This window comes from Prinia subflava, chromosome 6, assembly GCF_021018805.1.
Source record: "Prinia subflava isolate CZ2003 ecotype Zambia chromosome 6, Cam_Psub_1.2, whole genome shotgun sequence".
NCBI lineage: Eukaryota > Metazoa > Chordata > Aves > Passeriformes > Cisticolidae > Prinia > Prinia subflava.
In genome coordinates, this window is record NC_086252.1 from 36,337,361 (window position 1) to 36,352,503 (window position 15,143).

Below are 15,143 nucleotides of genomic sequence, written 5' to 3' on the forward strand. Positions count from 1 at the left end.
CTCAGCCACTCCTGTTTGTGCTGTTGGGGCTGAAAGTTGTCCTTGGTGTGCAGCAGGAGAAGGATTTGTTTTGTGTCCCTGCTGTGTGCAGAGCTGAGTGACCCTGACTGTGAGCTCAGAGCTGCCCCTGGGCAGCACAGGGGTTGAAATACAGGGGAGATAAAACTGAAGGCATCAAGGGCAGAAGCACCACCACCTTCCTTCCTCTCCTCACACCAAGGAGAGGCCAATGGACGTCCCCAGACAGGGAGACAAGGCAATTAACAAAGTGACAACAGACATTCCCAGCCTTTTGATGCAAAGTGCAATGACACCTGTGCAGCAAGAGCTGCCACAGGATGTTTTAAATCATGTCACAAAACATACTGCAGCCCTTCAGATGATGTGCTACCTCCTCTTACACCACCAGGCCACAAAGGATTTGGGCAGCCAGAGCTCATATTGAATTAGTGTAACTGCTTGCAAAGGCACAGGAAAACAAAAACAAGGGTGCAGAAAGGATAATATCAGTCATGGCCATATTATGGCTATCAAGGAAAATTACTGCAAGTGATCTGTGACACCTGAGTGGTGACTCCAGGAGGAGTTACAGGTTAGCAGCTGAGCTGTGGCAGGCTCCCAGGAGCCCCCTGGCAGGAATGTTGTCTTTTTGAAGAGTCAAAACTTCCAAGGTGTAACACGGCAAAATAAGACACAGGTGCCTTCCAGCGAGCCCCGAAAGGCAGGAGAGGCTGAGCACACCCCAGTGCCAGACAGCTGGAGCACCACCAAGCATGCTGCTGTCATTCCCAGAAGTGCTCTCCTTGGAAGAGAATACCTCCAGGAATGTATATTAAAGGACTGGAAATGCTAATTTGCTGGCACAATTCCTCTCAAGAAAACTTCTGCCAGCAGGGAAAAAAAAAAAAATCCTAGAAATGTGTGTCTTACTTTTCACCTAAACCCAAAACATGCTTTGGGTTTTGTTTTAATATTTTATTTTGTGGACTAAAAGTAGCTTTTCAGGTTACTCCAGGTTGCCACTTTTACAGCTACGCTGTGCACACAAACCTATTTTATGTGGTTATTACCTTCCCCAGTGTGTGAGAAGCTGGTAAAACAAACTGCAACTGGTCCAAAAAAATGTACACACAACTCTCTTTTTTCTCCTTTCCTCTCTGTCCTGAAATAGCCAAGACTAATAATAATCTGGTTTCATTTGCAAATTCTATATCCTTAGGCTGATCATATGATTCAGTGATTGCAAAACAGAGATTAAAAAAAAAAAAGTATTTTAGTCGCTTGAGTTATGAAAAATCAAGAAGTTACTTAACATCTGCAGCCAGAATTAAATATCTTAAGGTACATGGCGTATCTGGGAAGAACACAAGCTCCTTGACTCGCTTGAGCCCTGCTGCCAAAAGCTGGAGCAGAGTTTGTCACGGGAACATTGCCAGTGGCACTGAGCAAGGGGGGTTTCCTCACAGCCCTCGTGCAGGAAAGAGGTGGCCACTGACCCACAGTGGGGTGGTTTGGGGACTGAAAGCCCCAAAGATTAGTTTGGGCTAATCTTGACCCTTTTTTGTTGACCCTGAGTGCAAAACAGATGCTCATGCACTTTATGCACTTTTATGGGGGAGGCTGGAAAATCCTGCTTCACTTTAGAGAGGCAATTCCACCAGGAACAGCCCAAATTAAATTACATCTCCGAGTTACAGGTGATCTCCAGGAAGGAAATGTGAGGATGTGCTCAGCTGACAAGCCAAGGGCATCCCACGCAGTCTTCATCATAGCCAGCACCCAGGCAAAGCCTCAGGAAAGCAAAAATAAACCCAAAACCTCTTCCAGAAGAACGTGCTTCAAAGCCTCCCCTCTACATTTTCCCCCACAGTTTTGTTAACACTAGATAAAGCCAACAACAGTGTCACTCACAACACCGAGCTCAGTCTGCATCATCCCCTGCCTTCCTCCTGCTGCAACCCTCCCTCTTTGCTTTGTTATTTTGGGATTTTCTCCCTCAGCTGTGCAATGATCACTAATGAGCCCAAAAGGCCAAATTCTCCAGTGTGCTTTCCCTAGAAAGTGAATTATTTGCCAGGCTTCCAAAAACCACAAGTAGAGGAAGGTGAATCTTTTCATTTCAGGTACTAAAGACTCCAGATCTTGCAAAGCTGAGTAACAAATGCAGCTGACAAAACTATCAGTGGCTCTTTTGAGGTGAAAAATGGATTTCACAATTAAGAATCAATTAGATGCAACCCCACACTTCGATAAAGCAAAAATCTTTTATTTTCTAATAATTATTCATTGAGCACCTCCTGCATTGACCACACACTTAGTGCTGTCCACTATGCTTAATCATCTATTCAAAGGAAATTTCTCTCCCTGATAAGGGGTCAGGAGTGAGTTTTAATGGCACAAAACCGTGGTTCTGCAAGGTTTGCTGCCTGACTGCTGAACTCATGGTGATTTGGGAACAGTGAAATCGAGGTTACAGACCCCAGGATGCAGAAATTATAAATAATTATGGAGTCACAGGATGGTTTGGGTGGGAAGGGACACTCAAGACAATTCTATCCCTGCTGTGGGCAGGGACATCTCCCACTGTCCCTGGGTGCTCCAAGCCCTGTCCAGCCTGGCCTTGGACACTGCCAGGGATCCAGGGGCAGCCACAGCTGCTCTGGGCACCCTGTGCCAGGGCCTGCCCACCCTCACAGGGAACAATTTCTTGATATTAAGTGTTGGTAGACAGAGTATTTTCAACCAAATTTGACACATAGTCAAAGCCATTTTAGTTTACACATCACAGAGAGAGAAAAAGGAGGAAAAAAACTTCTGCTTGCACCACTGGATCAGCTTCAGTCAGGGCTTGCCCAGGACAAAGCAGATTTCATCATTCTCCTTTATTTGTGATGCCTGTTTGGGTTCTTTAAAAAAAGGGAAATGGAAAGGGAAATAAAAGCTTTCCCATGGTGTCTCAAAGGTAGAGAAAGGAGAACTGAGCTAGAATGGGGCATCTGGGGGGCAAACACTGCTCCTGTGCTCTGTGGCAGGGCTGCTCTGCTGGACAGAGCACAGAATGGTTTGGGTGGGAAGGGACCTCAAAGCCCATCTCATTCCACCCCTGCCAAGGGCAGAGACACTTCCCACTATCCCAGATTATCCCAAGTCCCATCAAGCCCAGCCTTGGACACTTCCAGAGGAGATAAAAGCAATTTTAGGGCCAGACTCGTGTCCTGCCTGCGCACCTCAAACACACAAACGCTCCACAGGCCATGGAGCTGATCCTTACAGAAGCAGAGGCTTACACAGTGCCCCATAATATCTGCTGGATATAAATATAAATAAGCACTGCTGATACAATTGCACTGTGGGACCATTTTGAGATGAGTAGGGTTATAATGCATCTGCAAAATCAATTTTTCTATCTTGATTTAAAAGTCGAGCCCAAAGCAATTTTTGTTACTTTGAAATTTTTATTTTGCTTTATTAACTCACCCCAACAGTTGAGAAAGCCCATGGAATACACTTATTTAAACGCGCCTTTTGTGTTTGTCTCTGCAAAAGAAAAGTTAGTGCTGAATGTTGCCCTTGCCTGTGAACTGCACTTCTGGGGAGAAAATTCAGTCCCTTCCATTTGAGAAATGAAATTTGTTAAGTGCCTGGGCCACAAAGCAGCAATAAGACTGTTGGCAATTTGAAAGACCAAATTAAAAAGAAAAAAAATAAAAATAAAAAGCAAACAGCTGAGACACTGAGTCTAAAAATTATCCATGACACATGCATAGTAAAGTGTTTTTACAAATTCTCCAAAGGATTTTTAATTATTACAGATTGTATTAATTAGGTAATTATGCAATAGATTGTTTTGGAACCATTCCCATCTATTATGTATGCAATATTATGTATACATGTTTTCTTTAGGAACTGTCCTGCTTTGTAAACCTCAGCTCCAGCCTGATCCTCAGAGGGGCTACAGGGGTGCAAAAAAGCCCAATATTTGCCAGGGTGGACACCTTCTTGGAAGGAGAATAACAAGTGTCCTAAAGGAAAAGCAGCACAGATTTTTTTTTTTTTTAGAAGCTACAAAATATTATCTTTAATGAGCATCTGAGGATTAATGACCATCTGGGAAGGGCTGATGGCTCCGAGTGCAGCTCAGGGCCATTAGCTCCAACTCCTCGTTAAAAGGTGCTTAAGGGGGTTTATGTGCAACACTACCCAGGTAAGAAGAGCTCCTGGGCAGTAAAACACTCAGATAATTGTTTCAAGAGACATTATGGAATTATTTCCACATTTTGGATTGGAATTCCCACCTAAATACTCATGGAGGATAAAAGGAGAATTTGGCATCACTATTTTTTTTTCCCACTACTCTCTCCTTCCAGTTTATGATCTCCAATTTGAACCAACAAAAATGGTATCTTAGAATGGTTTTGGTGAGAAAGGACCTTAAGAATCATCTCATCCCACACCTTCCTCTATCCCAGATTGCTCCAAGCCTCATCCAGCCTGGCCTTGGACACTGCCAGGGATGGAGCAGACACAGCTTCTCTGGGAAACCTGTGCCAGTAAACAAAACTTAAAATAACCTTGAGAGCAAACCAAGTAGTCATCACTTCTAAATCAGCTTCTGCAGCTTTTAATCAGACAGAAAAGACTCAGAAATCTCTCAGGAAAGTTTCTTCTTACCCTTGCCAAAGCCACTCAGGTAAGTTTTACTACCTGTGCTAATGAAACACGAACACAAAGCCCTCCCACATGTGGAGGGGAACAAGGTAAATGAGCACCAAGGTCTTTAATTTAAACATCCAATGATAAATGCACATCCCAAAGCCCATGTGAAACTAGAGCATGACTTCCCAGCCTCGCTGTGACAGGATTTGTTCCTGCTGTATTCCCTTTCTCTACCTCTGTCCTCACCAGAGCTCATTTTCTGAGACTACGCCGCTGTTTGGAAAGATTGTTCTCAGGTAAAAGAAAAAAACAAAAACAAACAAACAAAAAATTACCAAATCTGAAAAAAAAAAGAAAATTAATATTGAAGAAGCAGGAAAAGACCTGGTAAGTATTTTTCTATCCCTTCCCACATCTCACTGTCCACAGAGCAGGCCTGCTGGGACAGCCACCTGCAGCACCCATGGGCTGGAGGACAGAAGGCAGCAGTCACATGTTTACAAATCAAACATAAAAGCAGTTTTGAATTTATTTAATCAACAGTGATTAAGAGCAAGAGAAGCCTGTGTCCATGCCTTCAAGGCAGCTTGCCTGGGAGAGACTGGAGGGAGCAGAGTTCTGCTGGTGGGAAGGCACTGGCCAGGAGGGCTGCAGGCAGGGTCAGATGGATCCCAAAACCTAATAGGAACTGAAAGCACTAATTGAGCCTGGAGAAGAGGCTGGAGGGTTTCCTAAGACATTTGCAGGGGAAGGAAAGGACTGAGGAGAAGACAGAAAAAGAAGCTGGTTTGGGAACATTTTGTAGACTTTATTAAAAAAATGTTTTAAAGAATGTGTGGTTGAAGAGAGACCACAAATTCCACCAGTCCTGTAAAATCCCAGTCCTCACCATAATACCCATTTCTAACCCAGCCATCAGGTGATAAAATCGCTTCACCACCTCAGTGCTTCTTCCCAAGAGCTCTTATTGATCCCTGATCAGTTCTCTTTAACCTCATTAACACTGTTTTAACTGGCATTCATTCCCTGTGCCACCCAAGCTAGATATTCCCTTGGACTGAGGAACCATGTACAACATCAGTTCATGCTTCCAACACTGGAACTCGCTTGCCAAGTTTTCAAATGCATTAAATCCTTAAATACACAAAACAGAAAACCCTCACCTTAGACTCCTAGCCAGCATTTGATATTTTCACTCATTTTCTGATACATTGTTCATGAAAGTGGAATTCTGGTCTTCCCCCTCCTTCCTTTTGGCATGTTTAAACATTTTAAATTGTTACTCCAGTAGCCCACTAAATGATTTTGTTCTACTTCACCCACATTGCTTCATTTCTTGTATCACTGCTTGTCCTTTGATTACAATTGCAAATGGAAAATGTTTGAAAGTTGGTTTTGTTCTGAGAGCAGCTCGAAGCGAAGTGAATTAGTGGATCAGCCTATTTGGCAAGTGAGTCCCCAGCTCTGAGGGTACTGTAATAAATTTGACATTCACACATGAAGCTCCAAGTCCACATTGCTCAATCAACACCTATTACAGTGTCTAATTTAAAGACAGTTGTAGCCTTTGCCCCAGATTTGCAACACCTAAATAAACGGGGCTATTCTCATTGACCAAAACATTTCTTCAGTCCAGCTCTCATGAAACAAATTGGCTGTTGCCCCAGTGCAGTATTAGGGGACACATCTGAAAATCAAAGCAGGGAGAAGAGGTATTGAGGTTTATTTTGTCCACGTGTCCCATTTTGAGAGTGCTTTTGAACATCTTCAGTGCCCACAGCAGAGACGGTGTTGGAGGCTTCCCTCTCTCCTCACCCCCCTCCTTTTTTCTTACAACCACCTTGAAATTCAGATTAAATGACAGTCCCAGAATAGGCTCCTTTTCCTGCTGTTTCTAACACAGATTCCCTAAAGTATTTCCACAGCCTCCAGCACGTCCTCGTGGGCAACCTGAGCCAGCAGCCTGGTGACAACTCGCTGGCAGCGACGCGGTGCCGCTCAGGCCGAGCGCCCACCTGCATCCCCTGAGCTGCCCCTCAGCACAGCCCAGCCCAGGGGACACCAGGGCTGTCCCCACCAGCACAGGCTGGTCCCCAACACTGCTTCTGAGTGAGGAGCAGCTCCTTAGCACGGCTCCTTCCCAAGCAGATGGGCTGGAGCTAAACAAATAGGAGCCACCCGCGGGCGCTTGGCAGAGCTGGCGGCGCGGCACCGCCTGGCGCGTGACGTCAGGGCTGTCCCCGCTCCACACAGCACATCTGGAGGGATGTCACACTCCTGTCACCTCGTGTGCTACATTCAGAGAGATGAGGGGTTTGACCCCAGCAGCAGAAGGGACGGGCAGCTGACAGCCACAGCCCCGGGATGAGGGCGACGCGGGGTGCCCAGATCTGCTCGGGAGCTGCTCCCACCCTTCTCCTCTCGTGGAACAGCAGTTTGAAGGTGTGAACACCCCACAGGAAGGCCAGAGTTCCCACTCTATGCAGAGTGAAGAGCCCCCAGTGCTCACAGAGCTGGTGCCCGGCACCCCAGGGCATCACCCAGCAGCAGACCCACTGTCCTGCTACACGAGCAGCACATCTGTCACCTCCACACAGAGCAATGCCAAAATCCTACAGCCCTTTGAGCTGCATCCCCTTGCCGGGTGATTCAGACTTCAAAAACACAGCCTGTCACCATAAAAACCTCCCAACGTGCTGCTGCTGCCTCGTGTTTTGTCAGGAGATCAAAACATTTTAGCCTTGAGGACACAAAGTGGAACTTCCCCAATCCATCACGGGAAGAAACACACCCAACAGAAGGGCAGTGTTCTCATGATGTGATCGGAACTAGATGATCCTCAAGGTTCCCTATAAACCGTGTAATTCTGGGATTCTGTGCCTGCTGTGAAGTTCAGTGTCAGAGGTAGGAGCAGACCATGCTGCAGGTCTGGTTTTAAACCCCGTGACGGAACCAGGCTGCCCTTACACTGAAATTTCAGACCAGTGGTGCTGTCTTCACACACAACCCTCCTCTAGACCTTTTATGCTAAAAGCTTAGATCCCATTTCCATTTCAGTCTCAAACATTAATACCTCCATAGAACGGTGGGTTAAAGGGGGAGAAAAATGCCATCATTACAGCCATTGCATGAACATTTTATAGCTAAAATCCACCTTTATGGACGTACTGAGGCAAAAGGTTTGTCTTTACTTGATTTCATGATTACAGATTTGAAATCAAGGCTGTTGCATAAAGATCCAACGCACCCAGATGTTTTACTCTTCAACAAGATGAAAAGTTGTCAAGTATGTCAAGGTCAGATTGGACAGGGCTGAATTGTTACAGACATAAATAGGAGATAAAAAGGGACTATGTACCTTTGGGATGTGCAGTGATTGCTTCCTAAGAGTCCAAGAGATGTATCAAAGTTAGCAGTAATTTTAGGGTACAAATACATGAATTTAGGGCTCAAATACATGAATACATGGTTAAGGACCAATCAAACAAAGCAATGAAAAAAGAAAGTACTTTTTTTTTTCCTCCCATCTGAAAGCATGCACACTTTAGCAGAAAACATTCACGTAAAACACTCAGTTTGCATGATATTCATATTTCTTTCTCATACCTTAACAATTTTTCTAATGAATAACTGAGGCTGTACATGCACCATTAATAAACCTTCAGAATCATAAAGAGGAAGAAGAAAGTTAAGCTAGTATGGCTAATTAAAATTAGTTTGTTGGAAGTTTAATCAATTAGCCCAGAGTTTTCAAGGCAATATTGCTGCTATTCACGCTCAGTGGAGGCACTTTCAGGCAGCCCTTTATTGCAACATCTCTGTTCAGATGACCTTTACTTCATAAAGCACTGAGCTAAACATTTTATACACAGGGCAAAATCTGTTTATTGAAGGATGCCAGGGGACTGTCTTTAGGAATGTGATTTGGCTTCACTTGGGTAATTTACCAAAGACAGAAGAAAGTTGCAAACCTATTTGTAGCCTTCATTTGAAAGCCATGCCATTTCTTTGTAGTGCTCCCTCATCTCGAGATTTGAGCTGTGGTTCTGCAAATAAACCTTCTCCCAGACATGCTCCAGTCATTGTCCTGGTAAACCAAAAAAAAAAAAGCCCCACCACGAAATACAGGACAAACAAACAAACATCCTTCCACACAGCAGATGCTTTCTCAATTACTTAATTTGACTTTTGGGTAATTCAGACATGATTTCAGGGAATAATATTTTCCAGACAGAACTTATTTATTAAGCAGTTTGTGGTCAGGCATCAATTAACCAAAAGAGGCAGCACATCTTTGGGAGGCACTGGTTTCCCAATTCAGAGAGAGGGAGAGATAAGGGCGTGGACATTGCCACTGGGTCCCAGCTCCAAGGTGGGTCCCTTGTTGAGGACCCACCCTGGAGCTTGTGAAAGCTCAGCTGTTGAAACACCACCTGACATTTCCCTCTGAACTCCCGGAGCATTTGCTGATTCACTGCCCACACAGGGAAAAAAAAAAAAAGCGCATTTACAGCTCACAACAGTGCCCTGCCTGGCTGAGTGATGTGAAACAGATTTCTGGGCTCGCTGTGGAAATCCCAGCACTCATTTTTTACTAGTCTGCAGCCCAGTTCTGAACTTGGCTTTTCTGAGGTGAATGGGATGAGCGGTTCCAAACTGTACTCAAAAATAGGAAGAAATGCGTAAATCCAAAGAGAAATAAAGTGAGTTCATCCTGCTGTGTTGGTGTTCTTTGAACTGAATGAATCTGTGTTGGATGGAGGGGTGAGGTTGGGCATCAGGGAAAGGTTTTTTTGCCCAGGCTTCCCAGGGAATGGTCCCAGCCTGAGGCTGCTAGAGCTGCTCCATGAGCATTTGGACACCACTCCAGGGATGCACAGGGTGGATTTTTGGGGTGTCTCTGCATCAAGTTGGACTCTATGATCCTTTTGAGTCCCTTCAAACTCAGGATATTCCATTATTCTCCTCCATGTCCTGTTTCCTAGTGAGTCTTCCACGGGCATTTTGTACAACACAACCACCAAAGCTCGAACCAGGATGAAGTTATCCCATTTATCCCACAGAATACTGAGGAATACCTCATGAAATGGCAAAACAGCTCTGCAGGAACCTGCTCTGCTGGAAGGTGTCCCTGCCCACGGCAGGGGTTTGGAATCACACGGGCTTCAGGGGTCCCTTCCAACCCAAACCATTCTGGGATTCCAGGATTTCCTTTCAGAAAACCAGGATATAATTATATCTCCCTTCATTCTCTTTCCTATACTGAAATATTACTGAGTGCTGAAGCTGATTTTAATCTTTACATGAGCACCAAAACTCATGAACAAGCCTGGTATCAAATGATCCAGTTTGCAAAGTTGCCCAAAATTAATTTGAAAAAAAAAAAAAAAGCCACTAAATACTGTGCCATAAAGATTCCATCCAGCACACACACTGCTTTCTCTACCAAAATGTAATCCCATTTCTCCCCTTCTACTCCCTCTTCTCTCCACTTTAAATGCAGTTTCATGGTGATTTTTTTTTCCTTTTTTTTTTTTTTTTTTTTTTTTTTTTTTGGAAGTAAATGCCTGGTACATAATCAGCAATAAAAGAGAAATACCAAGCCTTATTTTTCCTAATTATCTGTGATTGTCTTGTACAAATTCTGGAAGAAGGACCAGCACATGGGTGATTTCTAGAGGTAAGAAGAATTTCTGTTGAAACAGAAGTATCCTCCAAATGGTATTTTATTTATTATTCTCTTTGATAAGTTTAGTGATTAATCAGAGCAGTTAACTGCAATGCATGCTTTTTGAAAATTCTGGATATTCTTTTAAAGATATTCTTGCTTGTAAATAATTCAGAAATCCAGAGCTAATGCTAGATTTCTAATCATCAAGAACCTAAGTTGTATTTGCCAACTCCTGTAAAAGATTCATTCCCATAATCTATCAACTAATATACATTTTCAGGAATGGAAACTTATGTAATATGCTATTAAAACACTACTTGCATTAAAATAGTTATATATCTCAGAATAAAGTGAAATTCTCTGTATGAACACAAATCCCAGCAAAAAGTGGAACTTTTTTAATGCAGTTCATAATTTCTTGACAGTTCCTTCAAGTTTAAAGGCTTGACAATAATGAAACTTGTATTAATATTTGCCTATAATGATAAATATACTTATTCTTCAAGTCATAAAAGTGAAAGCATCAGCAATATCCTAAAAAAAAATTCTTAAAAAAATTATAAGGTGGTTATGATTATTCCTCAAAAGTAAACCAGACTTTCATAAATTCCCAGCTAAATGCTGCCAAACAAAATTTTATCAATTCCTCTCATCTAAACTTGCCATTTGCCTTCTTTTCCTCTGTTGTTGGGTTTGGTTTTGTTGGGTTTTTTTCTGAGACTGTGAAATTAGCAGTATTTGTTCAAAATAATCATCCCAAAAGGCAAGGGCTGGGAAGAGGAAGACCTCCCCATATTTATCAAATTCAGCAGCATCAGACAGGAGAGGTTCCCAGAATTGACTGAGAGATAAAAATCATAAAAATTATGTTTCAAGTAAAGTCTTATCTGAACTTTGAAGTTTGAGAATAGTGGGACAGGACAAAAGTGTGTCTGCAGCTCTTCCACAAACTGTGAGAGGGCTCCTTTTTGGGAGACTGAGAAACTTCCTTTTTTTTAAGTGACCCAAGCTATACACACACATTTATATATAAAGTGTCATGAGTTATTCTGGTGATTTTGGACCAGCATCACATAAATAAAACTTAAATGCATGAAAGTCAATATTTTCTTTTTCTACTTTTCAGCCTTTTCCATCAATTACACTGAATAATGAGAATTTGGGGGTTGTTATTACAACCCTACAGCTTCAATTACCTTCATTCCAAAGACATTTTCAAGCCAAAAAGATTTAAATTAAAGGAAGAAATTTCTAACAAGGTGCTGAAGTTGGTCCCTGTCCTGGAGCAGGTCCTCACACTCGTGGCCCCATGGAAGTTAATTCTCCTTGTTGCCAAGAATTTATTTTTTTTTTAATCCAGTGAGAACAGAAAACACTCAGAATTGAGACACAGAAGCAAAAAATCAGCTCCAGCTGAAGGCATTGATATTTCACTGTCTGCCTGCTCTCACCCAAGCTCACCATGGTCAGAAAGAGTCAACAGAGTTCATAGAGTGCACAAAGAAATTCAGAAGGCAAAAAGCAGGTGTGTGGCTTAGGTGGGTCTGAAATGCTTTCTCAGGCGCATTGATTGTATTGAATAGATCTCACTGCTAGGGAAGGATTTCAAATACCTAAATCACATGAGGAATCTCTGTCTGGAACAGAATCCAGCTACCATCTGCCAGAAAACCTCAGCTACACATGAAGATAAAAAGAAACCAAACAAACAAGCAACCAAAAAAACCCAAAACAAAACAAACAAACCCAAACCAAGCAAACAAACAGCAAACAAAGCTTTATAAACTCAGGAGATGTAGGGTTTCAGTTAAAAAAGAAGTGTCAAAGGAATAATTTGCACAACTCTTCAATAAAACAACACAACCAGCAGTTTCTCATGTGGTAGCACCAACTTGGACTCTTGTCTACACAAATATCAAAGTAAAGGTAAAACATTTTTTCAAGTGTTGGGGACCTGCGATGAGGTCTGGCATATGCAGGCATTTCCACAGTCACATTAGGTGCCTCCTAATTAGCTTTTCCTAACTGTTATTGCTACCAGAGGAAAAGGGCCTATGGTCCACAAGCAGAAGAAAACTCCATAATCTTAATTTCCTAGAAGTTATCAGCCCACAAGGTTTTTATCAAAAGTTTATTTAAGTCCTCCCCATGTTCCTGCTTTTTCCTGTTTGCAGATAACCACTTCTTATGGCCACATAAGAAAATATTCCTCTCTTCTTTAAGATGAATATTTCACTTATATTCATACTTTGCAGCTCATTATGTTTTCAGGCCTGTTCTGTCTCCAGGAGTTTGAGCCATCTGAACCCCTTGGGAAATACATCCTTCACGTTTGAAGCTCTCCAGGTGTTAATTTTATCTGAGGCGATGGAATCAGCCTTTCAGCTGGAAAAACATAGGAGATGATCTAGGGCTTTGTCCATTCCTCAACATCCTTACCCATAACAAGAGGGGTTATAACTTTCACCCACGGAATTCAAAGGAGTTAACTCATTGAAAACTGCAAACGAAGCTCTTCCACCTCTTCTCCCCTTCTTCAGCACCAGTTTAAAGTGAACAAAGGCCTAATTTTCAAGGGTGCTAAACAGAAACCGCACTGACATTTAAGGATATTTCAGTTACCGCTTTGACATCTAAATAAGTAGCGAGATTCGCAGCCGTGCTTAGAGCAATAGGAGCAGCAGAAGGCTGAGAACATTTGGGAAGCTCTCCCTGAAATTCATAAAAATTAGCAAGATTAATTATAAGCAACTTCACTAAGCTCGATGCTTAGACATTTCAAATGATATAGGGCTGAGCAAGGGTTTGGAATATCTCAGGAGCACCCAAAATTTAATTGCTCATCTAAATTTTTTTTCCCTTTTTTTTCCTATGCCCCAAGCCATTTTTTAATTCATGTTGTTAAAGGCTTCGAGTTTCATTGTGGTTACAGAAATTTCCACCTTGATGCTCAAGATCACTGTCCCTTCCCTGACTGAAAGTTTTACAGGAAATTTCCTGCTCTGCTTCAAAGTGGCTCAGTCCAAAGAGGTTGTTTTGAAGAGGACACCCAAAATGGACAATAGCAAGCAGCTGCTTATGAAGAATCAATGAAATTTTGATATTTCCACAATTGTAACTGTAAACACTATCCAGATGATCCATATCATCTTATGCTTGCCCTAATTCCACAAGGGTCTTACCATCTTTATAAAGATCAATTTCTATGACTACATTAATCCATTCAACTTTCATCAGACACACACTGAAAAGCTGATGCCTTACAATTTTCCTTGCTTATTTACGTTCTTTCTTTATTTTTCACATTTAAATCTTGTCACTTTAGTCCAATTCACAAAGAAACCTGCCTGAAAGGAACTGCTGAAATTTAGTGTTCAGCTTTATTGACTGTGTACCTGAAAACCTACAACTTCCTGTGATCAGAAAGTGGATGAATGAACCCACTCAAGGAAAAAAAAAAAAAAAAAAAAAAAAAAGAGAAAATTCAAGGATGAATAAATGGCAGCACACAATTCCCCACAGCAGCCTGACCTGAGCATCCCAAGGGAGAATCATTTTGTTAAGAATGAGTGCAGCATGTTTGGGAAACGGTGCACTGTCAATATAATCTTTTACAATTACAGTCATATGATCAGTGCATCTGGAAAATAACAGTCAAGTGATTAGTCTGAACTTTGCCTGGATCAGGCAATTTTTACACTGCTCTGTCAAATGTCAGACCTCCCTCTCCCTCACCAATTTCAGCAACGTAGCACCATGATTTCAAGCAGTGAATCATGCAGCCCTGTGCCAACCATCTGCTTCGTCTGCCCCCTCAGTGTCTGAAATTAGATGACGGAGGGCAGGGCAAGCTTTCGAGAGTGGCCATTAGCGCTGGGGGAGGAGGGGCTCTGGCGACAGATTTTCCATCTGAAATCACGGGCTGTTAAAAACTGGCAGGGGCTAGACAGGAGTGAGTAGAAACATAATGCGAGGAAGGAGAATTAATGAAGGAACAGGGGTAGGACCACAGAAGGGAGGAAAGGATTGGGAAAAGAAAATGGGGCGGAGAAGAGGTAGAGGAAATGTGGTGATGAGAGGGAAAAGCAAAAAGAAAGCAGAACATCCCCACCGCCACCAAATTCCCCTGCACCTTTTTCTATTGGATTGGTCATTTGCTCTTTAGTGAGGAACAATTATTAAAACAGACTTGCAGTGCCCACTAAAAATTCCAGCAGTCTTGGAAGGGGTAGCAGTAGGAGCAGAGGAAAAAATTATCAACAGAAAAGGAGTAAGACAACTGTCAAGAGCTCCACTTTAACCTGGGTACCTGGAGAAGAGCAGGGATGAAGAAAACACTGGGCTCTGGGAAGGTCGTGCACATGGAAACAACAGGGTGGTGGAAGGATGCTCCCAAAAGAAGCATGACTTGATTTTAGTGGTCATGTCCAATAATTATCACTGCAAAACATTTCTGAGAACCCTCAAAGTGCAGATCCAGATTTCCTTTTGACAGACAGGAATGTTTGGATAGACAGATACCACCCTTTCTACAAATTAATCCCCCAAATGTACGAAGATATAAAAATCAGTATTTGGGGCAGAATGATGCAAAAACAAAGCACAAACCAAACGTACAAACTCCATCTTCACTTTCTGGTTTCTGACTTACACCAAGCACTGTCCTGCATCATCCCACTGTGATATAGAGCACAAAACTGAGAAATTCATTCCCCAACTATCCCTTTCAACAGCACAAGCAGAGATGTCCCTCAGCATGAAGGAGGGGTTGTGAGTTGCACACGAATGAAGAGAATTAGATCAGCAAATCAGTCTC